We start from the raw sequence: 9,333 nt of genomic DNA, 5'->3' as shown, positions 1-9,333 counted from the left end.
TGCTCCACTGCGCCGGCCCAGGTGAATGAAAATTGGTGGGCCGCATCATTCCTTGTCCATTCCTTTGTCACAGATAAGCCAATATTTATACAGCTTTGTCCTCCATGCTAATGTACGCCGCCTTCCTGATAAATACCACACGAATGAAACCTTAATCTCACGTTTCACCTGGTTATAAATCATTCTTTGCACTGTATACAAAGCACCATGTGGTCCACGCGGGTGCAGCGCTGGTCACTGGAAACACCTAATGATATCTGACGTGAAAAAAACAGACAATTAGACAATTTCTCACAAATCAGTTCAAAGCCAATGTCAGAAATCAATCAGGGTAATGAAGCAGTATATTAGGTCTGGCTACCTGTGAATTCAGTGGTCATTAAAAAAAAGGACGACTTTGCCACAGGCGTCTCAAGGTCACATTTATTAATCATTTCCCTTCAATGCTTCATCCTGAGGAAGCGTTTAGGCCGCCACCGTGGACAAGATCAGCATGAAGCTTCAGTAACTAGTGCCGAACTTCATTTGCTGATTAAATTGGGTATTGGAAAGAGCAGGTGAAGTGCAGCACAGTTTCCGCTGCTGCTGCTGCGCCGAGCTGCTATATTCTGACTTAACAAAAATAGTTTCATCTGCATGGGGCTGTCACCAGTTCCTAGGAAACAAATTACATCTGGCTGTGAATTAAAAATATCTCCAGGAGGATTATTATTTTAGTGCGGACTCTCTCTGTCTGACAAAGTAAAAAACTCTCATGCTAAGTTTGTGTGATGAGCAGGCCTGCTGTGTTGCTCTGTCTTGCGTAATATTAATGACATACAATGTAATTTTGGAGGAAATATAAAACTGCACATTTACTAATCTACATACTGTTTAGAGCATCAAGCAAAGGAGCAGTGACAGAACTAACGCCTCTTATAACTTAAATGGGAAACAAGACTGAGGGTCTGCATACATTAGTTGTACTTAAGCACAACTGTCCTTTAAGCTAAATGCTAACACCAGAATGCTAACACGCTCACAGTTAACAATGATAATATGCTGCTGGTGAGTAGGTGCTAATGCTAGAGGGAATGCTAGCATTTGCTAATTACACAAGTTGATGAGAATGGATCCACTAGACTTTATCCTGGAGGGACTTTAAGATCTGCAGCAGATTTCACAGCAGCCTTATTATTGATTCAAGATTCAAGATGTTTATTTGTCATGTGCACAGTAAGAACACGGTGGTGACACTGAGCAATGAAATTCTTACTTTGCTCGTTTTAACAATTATAAATATAAAAAGAAAGAAGGCAATGTACAGAAGAATAATTTTAAAAAGGATAGTGCAAATATAATGTATTGAGATATTTCAGTGAAAAGTCACATCGACCCAAAAAGTGCCAATTTGCTCCTGGCACGAGAGGGATCACCAAAGTCAGTAGAATACATCCTCTGGGAACCATGAACGTCTGCATAACTTGTGTTCCAATCCATCCTTGATATGTTAAGCTATTTAACTGAACAAGTCAAAACACTGAGCTGCTGGTGCTGTCAGGGATCACCGCAACCATTAAAATTCATCCTCCAGAGATCCCGGTAGCTAATTTTACCCCATTAGTCTGAGTCACCTCATTGACTTTCACTTCATTTCAGGTATTTTATTTTCTGTCCAGATTGTTCAGTCATTATTTGAGTCTCCACAGAGGAGCAGTTGGTTGCTAGGTAATTCGTAAGGCTTGATTCAGATGCCTCCTGCTAAAAAAAAGAGAGATGTATGCCAGTGTATGTGCAGAGACTGAGGTAACATTATGATTCAGCTGATATGTAGCTGTACAGAAACCTTTGGCTGTCGGCAGTAAATTAAGCCTTTAAACCCCCCAAGAGTTTCATCAGTAAGTTAGAAATATATCGTATAATAAAGTGGAAATGCTCAAACAAAGTAGTTATTTGAGTAAATGTACTTATCATGTACATTAAACTACTATATGACTACATTATCAGATACGAAGGGATCACAGATATAAGAAAAAACCTGAATAAACACAAGAACCTCAAATGCAGATTCTTCCACACATGGATGGTTTGATGAGGATAAAAACGATGTGAGTGACGTGCTCTGGCCTTCTCAGTCACCAGATCTCAACCGATTTGAAGACTTGTGAGAGGTTTTCTCTGCACCATCATCATTAAAAACAACAAATGAAGGACTTCCACAGCAGCATCCAGACTGGAGGAGACCCTGGAGTAGATTTCAGCTGCAGAGCCAAGTTCTGCTCACCAGGGGAAAGAGTGCAGTTTTCCCAGGAGAGAGGTAAGAGCAGGCCTAATATTGATACCGGTGACATCCACTGCTTTTTATTCTGGATGTACACAAGTTGTAGCAGGCTTGAGGCCCATGTTTGATTGGCCACTGGAAAGTATAACCTTGGGTGCAGTAACTTGTTGGGGCAGAGAGTTTTGCCCAGGGACAAAGAAAACTAACCCAATTAAAGGGCTCAAAATGCAGAAAAATGCAGCACCTGAATCTCTAAAAAGTTTTCTAGTTTTCTGGACATGTTCCTGTGGTTGGAGGGTCTTAGCATCAGCTAACAGTATGTCCACATGTAATCATCTAATGCCTCTAAGGACCCTCCTTGTATGACATTTATTTCCACGGTATCTGTGATATCCATTTCTATTTCTCTCTGGGGCAAAGTGTAAGAAGTTACACAGCGTAAAGGTTTCAGAGAAATGCAACTAAAGAGCTCTAATTGGGCGGCTTAAGGCTACAAATCCTGTGACAGACAGGTCAGGATAATGAGCCCAAATAAAAAGAAGAGACAGAGCAAGGTTATTCACATCATGACTCTTTGGCGGTGGACAAAAGGCTTCTGCCACTGGCAGGAGAGGATCTTGGCAGAGATTCACACACACACACACACACACACACACACACACACTTTGACCTCCATTCTGCAAAGCTGTAAAGCTCTCCTCGTGTCTCACCAATTCATACACACTCAAATGAATGCAAGGTAACACCTAAATCAGCCACATCTGGCATCATAACACACCCTGAGTGTTGATGATAATGAAAAAGCCTTTCAGCTGCCACGGTGCCGCAATCCTGCTACCAGTCATGTGAAGATGACCCGGCTTGTTGCCAGGATCGCCCAAGCACATCACACGGGGCTGAAGAAAAGCCTTAAGGACTGCAGAGGGTTTGCCAGCTGAGCACATGCTTGAATGTATCTCAGCTCACTTTAGCCCTCCAACTACACTGTGATAATCCTAAAACCACAGCAAGGACCTACAGCACCATTCATCACTGCCAGGCTGTAGGCCACAAGCTATTAGTTAGGAGCCGGTCGCCCTTCCACACCAATACTCACCACTGAGAACAACACAAGCAGCGGACTACAGTGGACAAACCAGTGTGCTTGAGGGTGCATGACCTGCAAACAATGGTTAAAAGGTGCAGTGCTGCTTTCTCTACTTCTATTGTGGTTCACGAGTCCTTATCACAACAGAAACTAGAGATTTTGTACCACATTGTTGCCACACCAAAATCTAAATCACTTGATCACATCCTGCCAGGAGACACAATTGATTATTGAGTGAGCCATGCATTCGTGTGTAATTAAATATCTAAAGCAATTAGTTAAGAGGCAGGTTACAATTAAGCAGGGCCAATTAATCAAACCTTCTCTTATTTGTCCGTTTGCTACAAAAGAGATTTTGGCGTGTAAGCTCGTTCAGGCTTTCTCCCAGTAAGCTTTTCTATCTATTTTGCTGTCGACGTAAAAAAAAAAAAAAAGCTGGCGTACAAAGAATGAAGATATATGGCTTCTATTAGCTGTTGTGATTTGAGGTAATACATCAAAAAAAAAAAAGAAAAAAGCGCGGCACTTTGAATAAAGAGGGGTCAAAGGTGGGACTGTGTAACTACAGCGATCATTAAATGAGGTGGAAGCTGCTTTTCTTTCTTCTTCTGGGCTGCGTGAGCACTGATCCTGAAAAAAACCTGCAGCGCCCTCTTTTTTCTCTCCATATCCATTCAGTTCTTTTCTTCTCTTTTTGCCATAATTAATTACCTTTAGTAAATTGGGTGGAAAAGGGTGTTTGAAGCACCGTGTTGGGATCTCCCTGCCTGTCTAGAGGAGGAGTCTTGAGGTCTGTCAAGTGTAACAGTGCTGATTAAAACAAGCCCAAACAATTATGGCGAGTAAAATGACTCCGGCACTAAAAACTAATTAGTGGTGTCTCATGCAATCCTGCTCTGTGTTACGCACACTGAAGGTGGCGTCGAGTAAACATACACGTTCAGATCATTCAAATCCCAACTTTGCCGCAATGGAGCCAATGATGGGAAAAAATATTTCCCTAATAGGAGCTCCGTGTTCATCCAGCTGTCCACAGGCAACGCATACAGTGTAAGTGATTACCCACAATGCACTGCTTACTGACTAATAAACTTGCAGTTCTATCAACAGAAGAAGAAAAATAAATCACTCGAAGTGAGGGGAAGCTGTTAGTAAATTATTTATGTGATTGAACTGTGTATTGGTGTGTGTGTGTGTGTGTGTGTGTGTGTGTGTGTAAGTGCATGCACATAAAGGAGCAGCCATAAAACATGTGGTACATGCGTAATAAAATCTGATCACCGTGATTATAATTTACTGTAAATGAGTCTTTAAGGGCTCACAGTCCCACAGGGTGTGTTGGTGTTCGGCGTCTACACCTGCAGTAAATACCTTAATCACTGCAGTGAGTTTGCATTTAAACAGCAGCTGTGCGTCTGTAGGAACCAGCCCATGACTGATACTTAGGTCTTAGATCTTAGGACGGTATATGTGAATGGCAGACTGTTTGCAGCATACAAAATGTCCAAGGATACAGGTTGCTGTCTCTTTCTTTGTTTTAAAGACCACCGGTTAGAGGTGAAGTGTATCTCCTCACCTCTAGTGGATTAAAGTTGGCAAAATCAATCAAATGTAGGTAAATTCTGCTTGATAACTGAATATGATTCAAGAAAAAAAAACAGCCTTTCCATTAGTGGGCTTTCATTTATTAGCTGTGGTACAAGCTGGTCTTTGCCTTGTAGGCTCTTGTTCAGGTGATCAGGTGATCAGTGAGATCCACTAAACATGCCAACCAGAGAGGATCACTGAGCTCATGAAGAGGTCCTTCTCTCTTCAAAACTGGGTTAAAAACCGCTGCAGCACAGAGCCACGACTTAGCCAGCGCATATGAGAACGGTAGAGCAGCCCCCCCACCCCAGCATCAGAGAGGGAAGCTTGAAATAGTCTGTGCTAGAGCTCTGGTGCTCGAATTAACAGCCTTACCTCCACTTTCTTGACCCTCGGCGGACACCGTAGATTCCTTTGCGCTCGCCTGTCCCAGCTGGAGCTCCATCCGTCGTACCTCCACACAGCTCGTCCCATTTAAGTCCCATCATGCCAACTGCATCTGGCACAGCTTCAAACACATCCTCACCTGTCCTGGTGCTCTTTAGACTGCTAACATCAAGCAGCTCCTCCGTAATGCAGAAGTGATCTTCATTAGTTATTAGCTGTGCTCTCATCGCACACCGCGTCTGAAACTTTCTACACTCACTTGCTCTCTTACGTTTCCTTAATTCTGCCATTTTGGGTCACCTGTAGCACATTTCTTCTTCTGTTACTCATTTTATAGAGAAGCTGCCTCGTTCAAGACAGTTACTCCACCTAGTGGTGAGACTAAGAAGTACAACACAGTCCAGCACAAGTTCCATGTGTGGGCCGCATTCCAATACAGTTTTAGAATTTCCTGCAGGCCAATGAAAAATGGACCACGGGCCGCAGTTGGCCCGCGGGCCGTAGTTTGGACACCCCTGCCCTAGATCATCTAAATCTCAGCCTCCAACTGCTCTGATTGTCACGGTGAGTTGCAAGAGAGGAACTCAAACGCAAGACGGAGGACTCAGCGGGAGCTGAGGTATAACTTAACTACTGAAGCAGGTCAGAACAGAACTTACACTGACAAAACCGAACAAAGTGAACAGAAAATCCATAAACAGTGAAAAATGAAAACTGAGCTGTAAACTGAACTGATGAGGGGATGCTGAACAGGTGACAGGATGTGAGGAACACTGGGAGCAGGACGAGGCTGACGAGGCTAACGCAGGGCACACACACACACACACACACACACACACACACACACACACACACACAGACTGAGTGGCAGTACAAGTGGAGCTAAACAGATGCACAAAGCATGAGTGGCATCCTTCTGTAGAGCTTATAACATGAACTGTGGTGTTCAGCACATGATGGTGAGGTTGACAAAAAGTCTAACTCATAGAACTTTTCATGTAATGTGACGAAGTGTGATGACCAACATGTCCAAGCAGACAGCAGAGTTTATGCCTGACTTTCATTATTCACATGTTGTCGTGTCTTATTCGTCATTCAAGAGGAATTTTTACGATCGATGACCAAATAAACGCATGTAAATCTGTGGAAATGTGACTTTACTTTGCCTATTCAGCGCCTTTTATGCTGCATACAAAATAAGCAGTTAACTGTATAATTAATGGTGATTTATTTGCAAGATCGTTTTAAAGATGCCTTAGATAATATTTTATATTAACAAAGAATCACATGACCGCATGTAGTGCGAATGTCCAGCTAAAGAGCCAGATAATTCCCTCAGGAGCTGGTGGAGACCAAAGCAGAGCCACAAGAGAGTAGATATTGGACTTTTATCATTTATCAGACACGTGACTCCACAAGTTTCTTTCTTAATATCAGCCGGCTAATTACAAGCATCACTTCTACAGATGAATGAACACCACTGACAAGTGAGGCATCCAGTGGTGGCCCACTCAATCAATAAATTAGACTCGGCTCACCCAGCAGACCAGTTAAAACATTTTCCCACATGTTTCCACTCAGTGTAATTACTTCACTGTGGTGTATAATTAATGTTTAAGTGCCTGATAGCTGCAGAGTTTTCTATCTATAGTTCTGAGGCGTCTTGTTTTGTCCTTACTGTTACTTTACTGTACGCCGTCATGTTTTAACAGCCGGCCCACAATGCCGATGTTGTAATTAAGGCCTGAAATCAAAAGCATCACCCAGAGGTCTGATCAATGTATGCATTCTTATTCTCTTCTAAGGCACTCGACAAACAGCCTACTGTCCTACGTGGCCCCGTATTTGTTTTAAAGGCGTTGATGAAAGAAAGACACAGAGGCAATTAAGTCGAGCACCTCTAGGATTGTCTTCCACGGGCAGGCCCTGACAGGAGCAGTTATAATGAGGACCTGTAGGCACACCTAAGAGAAGTGGACGGAGTAACTCATTCCTCACGATGATGCCCTTTTTATTTATTCAGCACCACGGTGGCGAGGGCTGAGGGGATGAGCCGTATCTCTCCCTCTGTGGGATACGAAGACGCCATTTAACGCAGTCGTCTTCTGTCGCTGGGGCACGAACCCTGGGAGTCGGCCATACATTTTCTGCAGCTGTTCTCGTTTTGTAACCCAGTATATTTGACACTATATCACACAATGCTGTAGGGGGCTATGGTGAGTGAATGCTGTAATTAAGAATATGATATATTTTCTGCACACGCTGCAGTCCATATATCAAAGGCATCTATTTTAGTCCCTGATTCCCGTTTGCTGTTATTGGTACTTCTATCTAATGAACACACAAGGCTGGAGGACCCAACATCTGCAGACAGGAGATGATGGGATCTTGAAAAAGGGCTGCATTTGAGCAAGCAGACCATTTGTTATATGCTGCGTGTACACTGTGAAGCCAGACGTTAGATTAAGAGGAGCATCTATTCAGGGTTTACCTTGAGCCCCCCGATTCCATCCCTTGTGTTTGTCACATGAGATGAATACAGGATTAAAACAGGCTGTCACTGGCAGCTGGGCCAGATTTACAGCGACATCTACACCCACTGGCTTTCCAAGTGACAGGAACATTGATGTTTGGCTCACTTCATCAAAATGGATCGGAGGGATGGTGGAAGAGGAAATTCCCATTCAGCTGTTTCCAGCGAGCGGGCCCCTCGAGCTTCAGCTGAGCTTGCATCACGGACGGGATGCTGGTGGCGATGTTAGCGACGTTAGGGGGGATCAGCTGAACGAGGGAAAATGGAAGAGAGAGCAAACCTAAACACAAGACACAGCCAGCCCCCCTCCTCCTCTTCCTCCTCTTTACACTGGACGTTTGTGCTGCAATGCTTGCAGCTCAGGGAAGATCAATACTTCATTTAGTTGAGCATTCACTGTCTTTAAGAGTCCAAACCTAATTTGTTTATCAAGTGTATCATTACAACAATATGCATCTGACGTTACTCCTGCAGAGACAACGTTTCTTTTTCCAAGTTTAACTTTTGGCTCTTCTGTTTGTGCCTCTTAAACTGAGAGAACATCTCGAATGTAAAACATCTCGCTGAGCTCTGTTATTCTTGCAAGAGGGAGGAATGGATGCAATGTGCCAGCAAGTGTCCAACACTGCTAATGTTGTGACTGCGGCATCTGACACCATTATAGAATCAGCAAAACAAAAGCCCTGAATTCAAGCTGGCATAGCAAGCCTGTAGTAATTTGACAGGGAAAGTGATCCCACGCCTTCACTGCTGCTCTGTACATTTGACAAGCAAGCCGGATATACAGCAAGACGTGTACTTTGCAGACTAAAAACCAGCAGAACACTCTCAGCTCCTTGATAAAAACATCCATAGAGACTACAGAGACAAGAAAGGCAGGTGAAGAAGTGCAGTGTCTCCTCAGTGCAGCTCTTCGACCCGTTCACCGAGCTTCATTCTGTCTAGTCACGCTGACGTCGGTGGGTCGGAGGTCAGGAAGTGCTTCAGAAGAAGCTTCACACTGCGCTAAGTGTTTTGTTGTTTCTCTAAGTGTTTCTGGCAATCAAACATCATCTGACTATTGTCGTGCAAGCCTGTAATTTGGCACCAGGACTACATGCTAATCCATTCCACTCAGCAGCGTCACAAGGAATCAGCATGTAACGTTGTTTTGCCAAATGAAAGAATGCACCAAAAAAAAAAAGCAAACTTAAGAGATAGTTATTGGCTCTTTTCTTTCCGCTTTCCGCCGTGGCCTCGGTTCAGCCGTGCCAGAGAGCAAATCACATGGGGACTGGATTCTCGTAGTCAGTGCAGTGTATCATCAATACTGCCTACACACTGACTGTCCTAGCCAGCTGCCAAGTCTTTTCGGAGATATATTCTCCCTTAATAGTTTTTGGATTCCTCCAAGAAATGTATTTGTTTATTACAAACCAGAGGTGAGGAGGACGTTAAGCAGGTAGAGGTGTTAAATCAGCCGATATTGGAGGACAAATG

Source organism: Pempheris klunzingeri, chromosome 15 (genome assembly GCF_042242105.1).
Source record: "Pempheris klunzingeri isolate RE-2024b chromosome 15, fPemKlu1.hap1, whole genome shotgun sequence".
NCBI classification, from domain to species: domain Eukaryota; kingdom Metazoa; phylum Chordata; class Actinopteri; order Acropomatiformes; family Pempheridae; genus Pempheris; species Pempheris klunzingeri.
This window is presented reverse-complemented; position numbering follows the sequence as displayed.